This window comes from Hippocampus guttulatus, chromosome 12 (assembly GCF_054856545.1).
Source record: "Hippocampus guttulatus isolate MCC_2025c chromosome 12, RoL_Hgut_1.0, whole genome shotgun sequence".
Classification (NCBI taxonomy): domain Eukaryota; kingdom Metazoa; phylum Chordata; class Actinopteri; order Syngnathiformes; family Syngnathidae; genus Hippocampus; species Hippocampus guttulatus.
Genome location: NC_141272.1, coordinates 14,890,001 through 14,903,148, shown reverse-complemented (window position 1 = coordinate 14,903,148; position 13,148 = coordinate 14,890,001). Strand labels below are relative to the sequence as shown.

Genomic DNA, 13,148 nt, shown 5'->3' with positions numbered 1-13,148 from the left:
CATGATGTTGAAATGTGGCCGTTCATAATGGCACGTAATAATGGAAGTGCGTAATCCTGAATGAATAATCAGAGAATGTATATTCGGCTTTAACAAAATAGCACCACGAGCAATACTAAGCTTGCTTTAGCACTAGGAACAAGCCGACGTTAGCCACGATTGCTACGTTGGTAGCATGATTTATTTGTAATGGTGTGTTACCGTAACACTTCGTGTTAGTGGTTTGAGTTTTATTTTTTGTTGAATGTACACTCAATTAAAAATCAAAGGTGATTAAAACTAACTGTCAAGCCAAAGTGTGAGCAATTACGTATTGCTTCAGAATTTTCTCGGCTCTCTGAGGTCCCTTGCCTATGGACAATTGGATGCTTTAAAAAAAAAATCCTGTAAGTGTCCCAATATTTTTGTTCGCTCTTTGTTGATGTGAATGAGTAGCTCATGGGAACAGCAAGCATTTAATTTCGTTGGATTTTACACACACGTACACTCACACACATCATGGGTGCATGTGTTTTGCTTTACGCTGTTTGCTGAAAAACTAATCAAATTCAAATTGACACCTCAATGAATGTAGTAAAAACAAAGAAAAGGCGGGGGAACAATTCAATTCAGTCCGTTGTAGGCTTTATGTGGATATACAGTCTCTCTCTCTCTCTCTGTACATCCATCCATTTTCTGAAGTGCTTTATCCTCACAAGGGTCGCGGGGCGTGCTGGAGCCTATCCCAGCCGTCTTTGGGCAATAGGGGGCGGGGACACCCTGAACCGGTTGCCAGCCAATCGCAGGGCACACAGAGACGAACAACCATCCGCTCTCACACTCACACTTGGGGACAATTTAGAGTGTTCTATTAACCTGCCACGCATGTTTTTGGAATGTGAGTACACAAAGAAAGCCCACGTAGGCACGGGGAGAACATGCAAACTCCACACAGGAAGGCCGTAGATGGAATTAGAACTTGCATCTCTGCGCTGTGTGGCCGACATTCTAACCAGTCGACCACCGGCTTTATCCTCACAAGGGTCGTGGGTGTGCTGGAGCCTAACCCGGCCGTACTCGCACAGTAGGTGCCGTACACCCTGAACTGGTTGCCAGCCAGTCTCGGGGCATAAGTAGACAAACAACCATTCACACTCACAGTCACACCTCAATCATCATCCTCCTAGTATGCCAAAGTTGTCATACGAGTGTGCAGAATGGGATTTAAACAGCTTGCTGTGCATGCAATTATTTGCGTTCAGCCTCCAAAAAAAACCTCACTCTTCCCATGGGTCTGTGTGAAATTGCACACATTGACGCTGACATCCTGTCCTATGCAAAAAGCAGAAGTCGGATCGCCTGTAGGACTTCTGATGTGGCTAGTGAGCAGAACCGCTGCGTGAGAAGCCACGTTCAAGGACTAGTCGGGCTGCGTTACTGTGAGTGCCCACGTTTACAATGGTGTCGCGTTTTGTGTGAAAAGCAAAGGTGTCGTCATGTGGGGACCAGTTGAACGCAACGGCCAAGAAGAACTCGTTGAACGTGAAACCACTTCTTCACATTCCTGCACATCGTTTTCATTAAAAGGCGGATTTGGTTGTTTGTCGGCACCATCAGTTGATGTGTGCGTGTTGTCTGTGACTTAATGTGTGCACATGTGACTCTCTGCGTGTGTGTGTCTGAGTGTGCGAGTGAATGTGCATGCAAACGTGTGCGTGAGTATTGTGTGTGTGTCTGAGTGTGTGGTTGTTCATGTTCATGTGAGAATGCGTGTGGTTTTGTATGTAGGTTTGGATGTGTGTGTGCTTGTCTTTTTTTCGGTTTGAACGTGTGAGTGTACATGCATGCGTCCATGTGTGCGTGTCTATGTGTGCAAGTGTATATGTGTTTTATGTGTGTATGGGTAGTCTATGTGTGAGTGTGTGTCCACGTGTATAGCATGTGTAGAATGTAAAGGAGGTTGCACATGCAGGCCGAGCTCTTAACAGGAAGTAATGTCGTGTGGCAGCTGTTTTACGCCTCCTCCCTCATTCACTCATTCTCACCCTCATGGCCCCCCCCCCCCCCTGCCTCTTTCCCTCCCTCCCCGTCTCTCTTTCGCGTCAGTCTGCAGGCGGTCACCACTCGACTCACGTTGCCTGTTGTGCGTGTTACTCTTCCATTCTTTTCACTTTTACCCGCGGTGAATAGTTGGACTTTTTTCCCACCCCCTTTACCTCTGTTGGATTTTTGCAGCTTACTTTTTTTCATTTGCTTATTTTTTCAGAGGCGGACAAAAGAGTCAACGTGAGTACAAACTCTGTTTATTTGTCTATCCATCCTTCCACTCATCTGGCCATCTAAATAATGCCACCGGCTAATTTGCTGTTACATATTGCTATTCTTTAATGTGCACTTTAGCTTTCTTATGCCCATACAGTATTGGTCCTATTCGGTTGCCATGTACTCTGCTTTAAGTAATATAATATAATATAAAAAATATATATACTGTATATTTTTACTTCAAGATGGCGCCGCGAGAGTGGCTGCCTTTACAGCAGCTCCTATATTTTGTTCTTCTACTTTCTCTTTCATAACTTTGCTGCTGTAAATTGTAATTTCTCCATTGTGAGACCAATAAAGGATTTCTTATCGTATAATAATAACAGCACGATACTGTATAATATACAGTTCCGTATAGTTCAATTATTATATTATTATCATTGCTGTGGCCATTGCACTGTAGCAATAGCGACAAATGTTTTCTCCTTTTTTAAAATTGTGTTTTAAACATACGCAGAGACGGCAAGCAAGCTCATTTGATGAGGATCCTAATGTGTTTAATGGAGGCAAATGGGTTTTTAATTATTGTAGTGAATGGACTTGTGACACACAAACCAGTTCTGTGTTGAGTCTTGGATTAGTTTTGTCACTTTAAGACACAAACCTTCCTCATGACCTCTTGTGTGTGTTGAAACGAAAACTTGTCCACACAACAATCACAAAAAGAGTTTGTTGCCAGCGCCACAGGCCGCCAACTATGAATACAAACAAGCCGGACTGCAAACTGGACGACACTCCGCAAAGCCACCCATCGATTGGCATGCTCACTGCAACGCCGGTGTGAAACTTGTCAGATGCTGCTCGTACAATGAAATAGTCGCTTGGTCACTGTCGCCCCCCCCTTTTAATAGCATCCTTCATTCCTGACATTTCTGCTTCCTTTTAACCATCCTTTTTCGTTTTGTTTCCTACCGCCTGCCACATTTGTAACCCTTTACAGATGGCATATTAAATATCATTCGCGTGATGTCGTCCAGCAAGTCGAGCAGAAGACAACGCCAGGCGCGCGTTTGTCTGGCAATCCCAAATGTTTCCCGACGTTCCCAACAATCAACAATGCTTGCTCAGTTCCTCCTCCAGAATTCCTGTTTGCTCCATCCCCCCCCCCCCCCCCCCAGTCTTCTCAGCTTTGTCTTTGTCCTCAAGTCAGCGCCGTCGCCATTTACTTCTTCCTCCGCTTAATTGATAGGAAGAAATACAACACAAAGCTAATGACCACATTCAAACTTTGTCATAAGAATGTAAAGTTGGCACTGGAGTCAACGTGTATTACTCCTCTTGTTGAGACCTGGTTTTGAAAGTCACACCTCATTGGCTGGCTTTTCCGTCATTAGTGTTGATTTATCCTTGGACCAAATCGATGTCGAACATTACAGCGCTGCTCTTGAGTACGGAGGGCCGCGGATATAACTCATGTCATTTTATATACCGTATTGGCCCGAATATAAGATGGCCCTGATTATAAGACAACCCCCTCTTTTTCAAGACTCAAGTTTGAAAAAAGACTTTTTGAACACCAAATTAATTTTTATACAGAAAATAATTACAGTACGTCTAAAACAAATGATTATAACAATATATTTGAGAGAAAAAACATTTTGCCTCATTCAAATCTTAATATCTGAACATTTAAATATGTAAACTAAAGTGCAATCACATTCGTAAATGAATGGCTTCTGGTTTTTGAAATGTAAATTACATCATAACTTCTCCTCAGCTGCCGGTTGGTTAACCTGGCCGATCTTCGACCCACTTTTCTCCAGATTGTCGCGATGTTTCTCCATTTTCTGTTATCTCTTCTATTATTTTCTTCTCTTTTCTTTCTTACCGCTATTTTTTATTTTTCTTCTTCGTGCTGCTGCTATTTTTATTTTTATTCTTCGTGACAGGGGTTCACTTTGGCCTGGGGAGTCAAGTTCAACATTCGCTTCAATGATATCTGGCGCCATCTAGCGCTGTGAATGGGTATAATGTCTAGACCCCGAATATAAGACGACCCCCACTTTTTCAGTCTTATTTCAATGTAAAAAACACTGTCTTATATTCGGGCTAATACGGTACTTTTTATGGGTTTGTTATTCGTGATTAACTCATTCACTCCCAAAGACGTTTAAAAACGTCTTTTCAGACTTGGTCCAGAATTGGCTGGTACTGAATGAGTTAAGTAGAAAACATCACAATATAATATGACATAAAAGTGGAATAAGAACATTAACATTTTTTAAATTTGTTTTAGGAAAAGGTAAAATAGTCCAGATGCCAATATACATTGTAATGAACTTGAAAATGTGAGCAAATCAAACGTGAAGAAGAAACATCTCCCCGCGGCAGGAAGGATGCTTTGTGAAATTGGAGCTGCGACCTCCAAGCCGGACAGACGTCTGTGGTCCACATGCGAGATTTTTTTTTTTTTTGCTCCGTCCACTAGCGGCTTGTGACTGGAATGCTCGAGAAGAGACAAACAAGCCTCACAGCTAGGAAAAAGAAATGATGAGAAGAGAGACGATGTTCAAATGCCAGCAATTTTGTGATCTAAAAAGGAGAGGAAGATAAATCATTTCAAAGTTATGTTTTAGGATGCTTTTCCTGACATGTTAGGGGCCTCTTTCATTTTGCGACCGTTCAAAATTCTCTCCACCTTTTCTAAGGCCCCAGTTCCTGCATGGAACATGAAGATAAACGCCAGAGGATGTCATGGGAAGGGAAGACTATCAGCCAGATGTGATTACGTCACGTCTCTCATTGGTGATTAGATAAAAGCAGCACCAACTATTTAGTATTGCATAATGACTCCTTCTCCATGACGCCTGGACAGGAAGTCACCAGGACGTACTTGTTCCCTCTCCTCCATCAAATCGTTTTGTATTTAAAACAGTCAAGTATGGTGGAAAATCTCTAGAAAAGTTGGCATCTAGCATCTAAGGCACAGGTGTCAAACTCAAGACCCGGGGGCCAGATCTGGCCCACCACATCATTTTATGTGCCCCACGAAAGCAAATCAAACATGTCAACTTCCACGATGCTTGCTAAAATCTCGACCAAAATTAAAAATTCTCCTATGTAATAAATAAGAGACATACTGTAAACATTTTATTGTAACCAAACCCCTCATGACAGTAACTTAAAACAATAGTTGATTAAACCGTTATTATTGATTTTAAAAAAATTTGGTTTCAGTCATAACGGCCCTCCAAGGGAAACGGTAATTAAAATGTGGCCCACGACAAAAATGAGTTTGACACCCCTGATCTAAGGCATGAGAAGGAAAATCTGGCCCTCAATGCCATGTGTGATTTCGCAAATGGATTAGGTTAAAAACAAACAAATAAACAAACAAAAAACAGCCATTAAAACAAGTCTCATTTCTCTAAAACATTTCTACCTCCTCCCGCCTTGCTCCTCTGTCAATCTCCTCCCTCCTGGACGAAAATTTCTGGCGGGAGGTGCTAGCATCTAAACAAAGGAGCAAAGACCTAGGAACCTGCAATCAGACAAATAAGACGAGCCCATAGTTTAACTCTTTCATTTGAAATCCTGCATCCAGCTGGTTCACGCTTATTTTCCAAAGTCACTGACGAGGAGCTGAAAGACTTCTCGAGAGTATGCATCAGACATTCCTTTGATTTAAGCTAGCCTATGGGAAGCTCCTTGATGGATATTTAAAACAAGGCTCCTCATGGCGGTGTGGGAACAATTTCCCAGTCGCGTCACTGTTTTTGAGGAGCGAGGGGCTAGCAACGTAGCAGCAAATAAGACTTAAGTTGAGGCCTTACTGTTTGAGCAGAGTCCTTACTTCCAGGTCGACAAGAGTGGTCACTTCCTTTTCGAGAGCTATTCCAAGTCGTTATTTCCCGTTAAAAAGTAGCCGTTACTTCATGTACTGCCCTTTTGACGTCCTGTTGGAGGAAAGCTGCGACTCCATTTCAACCCTTTCAGAGACCGCGGTTACTCCAGTGGACAGTTAACATGTTATCAGGTTACAGGGCGCATGAAAGGGTTAATGTTGTCTCTTTCATGTCCAATTGTGTCAACTCGCTTTTAACGGCAATATTTCTCCTCTTTCACACGGCTGTATGTCAATAACATCGAGCTGGTGGCTGGAGTGCTTTGTTGCCACGGCAAGATGACATCAAGGCGACGTCTTACTAATTGCAAGAAACGAGCGGTTAACGGTTTGCGTTGAAGTCGAGGAGACGTGGGTGGTCTTTAAATGTCAACCCTCATTGAATTCGATGAATTATTTCAAGAACCTCTGACCTCTAGTTACGCAACTGCACAGTTGTGGGACGATAAAAATTAGTAATCAAGCCTAAATGGGTCCCGTGATACGGGAAATCCAGCATGGGAAAATTCCTGAGTGCTGATGTATTTTCTTCTGCTGTTTGAAAAGCATCAATGATGATTCAATGAAATTTTAATGAGCCTCTTAAAGAAACAAAACAAATTATTTTAATGTGATGTATTTATAGCGGGTACAAATGTATTCAGCAAGCGGGGATGCTCGGAAACGCAAATTGTTTGCTGTCAATCATGTTAAGAGCTTACATTTAAATCTTATCAAGAAGTTTGACTCGAATTAAAAGTATTGGATATTTTTGTTCTTGGCATCCCACAGGAAACCTTTCTCAGCCATGGAAAATTCTGCCCCCGTCTATCAACATGAGAATTTGGTTGTCCTGCCTCTCATGATTTGATGCCTCAAAAAGTTTCAAGGTCCCAAGCCCGAAATGGAACATTTTGTTTCGAAGCCACCATTATAGGGTAATTTTGACCACTTCTCGGGAAAGACTTGCCAAGACAAACTTTGTCTTGGCGAAGTGAGTGGGCGAAGCGTAGTTGTTTGCAAGGTGGGTGACTTGCCTTCCAACACCAAACTGGTAATATGCCAGCATATGATTTTTTTTCTTTTGGGGGGGCGGGACAATTTGTCACTCAAAGCGAGATGTTCATGATGACTAGACCCACAAAAATGTCTCAAGAAGCCAAGCCTGAAAAGATGAAAGGAAGACTGCCATTTTGCTTAGAACCGACCATTACAGGGTCCTTGACAAACTCCCAACGAGAGATTTTGTCTGATTGCCACTAAATCTGAAGAACTTATATTAGACCGGGATGACCAACTGGCAACCAGAGTCTTGATTAATTCCCCAAACCCTGCCGTACAAAAATATTTGAATTGTATATACCTCCCGTACAAAAATATTTGAATTTTATATATACTGTGTATACTGTATATATTTCCATTATTATATTTTGCATTATTTTTGTCTTACAAGGTCAGAAGTTGATCTTATTTTTGTTATGTGTAAGGAAGGTCTAATTTTGGTGAAAATGAAAAAAAAAAAAAGACTCGCCCAAAGCTCACCCTGTAGCGTCACTTGAAAAGTTTGAAAAATCGGTCCCTCAGACCAGTGCCACCGTGAAATTGGTTGGACATGTTTCTAGCAAGAGGACACAAGAAAAAGTCTCAGGGACCAATACGAGGATTTCAACAGGAAGTGGCCACATTTTGATTAGAAACAGCCATTTTGGGCAAATTCCATTGCTCGTACAATTTAATCTGCCCAAACAGCTTTTTTTCCCTCGCACCACATGACCTGATGATCATTTTGAGTATTTGCCATGAAAAAGGTGTAAGAGGGCCTCTTTAGTGCTGCTTGCTTCTTTCATTTTTGTCTACTAACGAGAATACGTGGCATAATTAAGCGACTAGCAGTAAATCAGATTCCATCAATAATGAGTGAGGTCTTGCACTGCAACGGGAATGCAAAGAGGAAAAACATGACCACGTCTGTCATCATGCACAACCACAACAAAAGCGACCAATTAGACAAAAGTACAGAACGCAGGAAGTGAGAGAGGAAGCGCATTGACACGCACACAAAAAGCACAACACTATTGCACCACAATCTATCATATCATTGTAACACAAGTACCACGCAGGGTAGAGGGGATTAGACAAGAAAAGTATTGTTAGGCTGATGCCCACCAAAATTGACTTGCCTTTGTTGGGGTCTTCTTGTGGTCTCGCTCACATGATATTTTTGTGGTCAAAAGGCTCAAGTTTCTCCTCATGTTGTGCATCAAAACATTGTGTAACCTTCCATTCAGGTTCACGTCCTTTGTTTGAGGTGCGGCTTTTTGCCAGACGCCGCTCATGTTTGTTGTCTTGTACTTGCAAGTGTGGGTGCGTGTGTGTGTGTTTTGTGTGTGTGTGCGTGTGCGTGTGTGCCTTAGTGGGTGTGTCTGGTGTTTATTAGGAAGCTGGCTGCTCTTGTTCAGCCAACAAATCAGATGCTACAAGCGAAATGACCCTCGAGATATCATACATCATCTCTCTCGCTGACACACACGCACACGCACACACACACACACACACACACACACACACACACGCACACACACACGCACACACACATACGGTTATCTCATCACAGTGAGATGAGATCAATGAAGCAAAAGGTGGACAATTATTAGTCGTTCATTTTCAGGCTTGCGAGATATGTAATGGGTTTTCCACTTGTGTGTGAAATGATTGCCCGCTATTTTCAACCTGCACATTTGTGCAGGTTGCACTAACTGGGTACTTCTTTGATGTACTATTTTGAATGACATCCAATACGAGATAACACTGGACAACAGAAAATTTTGATCAGGGATGGCTTTGTGTGTCCCTAAATGTATTTTTGTTACTGATTTAGATTTTGAGATATTTCGTTTTTTCTTTTTAAGTTTGACCCATAAAAACTTGTGCAATACGAATTTTACCATGCATTGTAATTTATGGCTATGACCATCCATCCATCCATCCATCCATCCATTTTCCGAACCGCTTATCCTCACAAGGGTCGCGAGGAGTGCTGGAGCCTATCCCAGCCGTCTTCGTGCAGTAGGCGGGGGACACCCTTAACTGGTTGCCAGCCAATCGCTGGGCACACAAAGACGAAAAACCATCTGCGCTCACACCTAGGGACAATTTAGAGTGTTCAATCAGCCTGCAATGCATGTTTTTGGAATGTGGGAGGAAACCGGAGTACCCGGAGAAAACCCACGCAGGCCCGGGGAGAATATGCAAACGCCACACAGGGAGGCCGGAGCTGGAATCGAACCCGGTACCTCTGCACTGTGAGGTCGATGCACTAACCACTGACACACCGGGCCACCTATGGCTATGACGTTTCAGAAAAAAAATCCTCCTTTTGCTAAACCTAACCCATAATTCAGAAATATGACTACCGGTAAATATATTGCAAAATTTCTATTATTATTGTTATTATGAAAATCTGATGTGCTCAAGAACCAATAAGGGCAGATTCGGAATCAGAAAAAAAAATTATCACATCAAAAAGTTTACTTGCATCTCTGATAAAAATATTTAGTTCAAAATTTCATTTAAGTCATATGCGGATAATTTTGTACTTTCTGTTTTGATAGACATGTCCACCCAATTTTCTTTTTTCCACCCAATGTATTTATTTATTGATAACTCTCTGAGATATGTGTGGCCTTTCCGTCAAGGATACTGACAATTGCGGTTCATTTGCGTCAGTATTTTAGTCAGAGTTATTCAAAGTATGAGCCCCAGTATTCAGTGCTTTGAATCAAAATGGCCGACTTCCTGCTACATTCCAGGCATGGGTACTTGGGGCTTTTTTTGTATTACGCAACTCAATTGCATCCAGTTTTGTGTCAATAGACTGGTGGCGGGGCTTAATTTTTTGTAACTTTCCACAGGAATGGGAATTCACTCAAAATTGCTGCTTCAAAACAAAACGGGGGGGATTCCTGATCAATTTCAGGAAGAGGGTCTTGAGACTTCACGTCGTTCATCCTCTTTTGTGCAACCAATTTTATGTCAATTGGAGAAACAGGTGTCAGAGATGATTTTCTCTAACTTTCAAAGGCCGCTACTGAGTGAGAACAACTTGAGTGAGTTTTAGATGGTTGTGTTGGGGACCTCTAAAAAAAAAACACAAGATTTTACCGGAACGCAAGTTTTGCAAACATTGGTGAATTTTCGGGCCTGTTTGTCAGGAGATTAATAAAGGCAGCAATTGTACTACATCATCCTGACAACTCTTCCTGATATTTTGATTATTCATTTGGCCGCAGACTTTCTGTCAAGAGTTTGGACTTCCACACAGGAAGTGACACCATCAAAAAGTTTACTGATGTCATTGTGTTTTCATTCTCAGTCTGGCACCGCACCTGAAATTCCACAAATGCCTTTGCAGGGTTTTATGTGAGCCAACAGGAAAGAAGGAAGGAAAGAAAGGAGTGTGTGTATGTGTGTGTTTTGTCAGAATCTTTATTTAAACAGGCTTTTGTCATACACACACGTGGAGAATATCCGCACATAATTACCGCACAGTCGCTTCTAAATGGTGTTATTGTTGAGAATTAAGATGATAAGGCAAGATGGTGGTGGTGGTCGTGGGTGTTGACATGCATGTACCTCTCAGTATAGACGTATCCACCCATGGTAACACAATTCAATACTAAAACTGAAACACGATGGAGTGTGCTGCAAACATTTGTGACTCCTATGCGAAGCACCTGACGCGTGAAGTCAGCTGACCCTTTGCTTTGCTCCAATTGGCTGCAGATTCAAATACATCACTTCTTTCCTATTGGTACAAGTAAAGTGGAGTTTGTTATTGCCGATATTGACACTGATATTTTTTCTTTCCTTCTGTTCCTTACCAATCGCCAATACTGAAATTTACCCTGATACTTCTCAAATCCTCACTGATATAAGTAAATATGATGCTGTTATTGCTGAGAACGATAAGCCTAAGAAAGAAGCTGGTACCACCGACACACTCTTGAGAAAGACACTTTGCAGTTCCTATAACATGTACAATTAAAACAGAGGCTGGTATCACATGTATCGATATGGATAGACACCTTATGTGACACCGCCACTTTATATTTAGCTACTGATACAAATAAAATAGAGTCCAGCATATTCACCTATATTGACATTGATAGCGATAGTTTACATTTCCTTAGGAATACAAGTAAAATAGAGGCTTGTATCACTGATACCATAATCAGTACATTTACATTCATTTTTATATGGATACCAAAACTTTACATTTCCTTCAGGCTCGTCTTGCCAATGTTAATAAATGACAAATCCTTACTGATACAAGTAAAAGAGAGGCTGGTATCACCGGTATCAGTACCAATACTTCACAATTAGTTACAGGTACAACTTAAATAGAGGCTTTTATTGTCAATACAAATATTGATACCAGGAAGCTGGTATTGCAGATACTGATATGATACCGACACTTCACATTTCCTGACTGATACGAAATAAAATCTCAGCTGTTGCTTCCAACACCAATATTGATATTTTACGTTGTCCCATTACAAGTGAAGTAGAGGCAGACACAATACCAATAATTTACATTTTGTCGCTAATACAAGCACAGTCTGGTCTTGCCATTACTGATATGTTGTTTGATGCCTGAGGGGAGCGCTGTTGACACTATGACTGTGTTAGCTAATGTAGTGTGGTTCACCTGTGTCACTGAGGTCCCAATGAAGGTCAGGTTCTTTGTGCTAAAAGTGAGTGAGACAGTCAGGTCTCACTTCCTTGCAACCCTGTTGGACTTCCCGTCTTTGTTTGACTCTCCAGTCAAGTCTAACCTCAGCACCTGAGTCTGCTCATGTCTATTTATAGATCGTACATTGCTGACATGCTTGATCCTTGAAAGCTTTTCTAGAGTTCCTTTACAGGATGGCCAGCCCAGTGGCGAACATATTAGTCACGTGGCGAAATATGCTGGTTTTTTTTCCTCACAATTTAAAACAGCTCACGGGTGTCTTCAATTTTTGCTTGTTCGCATTTTGCTAAATTTCCCCACAATCGTCAATTTTTAGTAAGACCTCATTCTTGTAAGCCCCCCCCCCCCCACACACACACACTCTTAACATGGATGGCCTTTCCTTACTCCTCTTTCCAAGCATCTGTCTTCTCTGTCCAGAATATGTAAATTTTTGTCCCAGGGCTTCTATGTCATGACATGTGCCGGCTCAGTGGTTCTTTGGTTTCTCCAATATACACATCAGTGCGTTCCTCACTGATTCCTCACCAGATTGTCATTCTGGGTAAGTGGTGTCCCGTCTACGGAAGGAACCAGCCTTCGTGTTTCCAGCTTCAAAGTGTACTGGAATGTTACGTTGGTTAAAAATCTTTCACACTCTTTCAAACCTGATACATATGGAACGAGTCTGTCGCTCTTTTCATTCTCATCCACATCACTCTTGTGCCTTCTGTAACTAGATCCACTTTTTACAAGCGACTGCCTGGGGTAACCGCGGGTTTTGAGTGCTTTCTTTTTTGGCATGTGAGCTGCTTGGAATATTATCAGCTCTGTGGTGTAGTGTTCTGATAACACCTGATTTGTGTTCCACTGGGTGGTCCGAGTGATAAAAAAAATAAATAAAAGGTGTGTGTGTGTGTGTGTGGTTTCTGATTTTAATCCATGTGTCATCCGCATAGCTGTACCAATGACTGGCTGGACCTGGATGGTATAGGAAAGCTCACATTGTCCCACACAATGACATCGACAAAATACTAATGCTCAAGCCCCGAGACAAGATCTTGTGATCAGCAGATGTTGAGTGCTGCATGGCCCCAATGTTGCATAATGGTGGAGAACCCCATGATTGCAGATGGCAGCAAAGCATGAGACATTGCCACCACCCTGACTGGAGGCTGCATAATAGCATAATCGGGTGGTGTCTTTTTAAGGAATCCAGTTGACCCATTAGTTATGTAAGTGGCACAGAACACCTGCCTGCACATTATTGCTCCTTGAACCTCTCCGAGTTGT

At 42.0% G+C, this 13,148-nt stretch overlaps 1 protein-coding gene across 3 annotated transcripts in view; it reads left to right on the top strand.

Moving 5' to 3' along the window:
* Nucleotides 1–2,098: 2,098 nt before the first annotated feature.
* Nucleotides 2,099–13,148, top strand: part of gpr4 (G protein-coupled receptor 4) — an 18,273-nt gene continuing 7,223 nt past the window's right edge. For all 3 annotated transcript variants that reach the window (XM_086126168.1, XM_086126167.1, XM_086126166.1), the window contains exon 1: nt 2,099–2,265. The gene's annotated coding sequence lies outside the window, so the exon portion shown is untranslated. The remainder of the gene's footprint in view (nt 2,266–13,148) is intronic.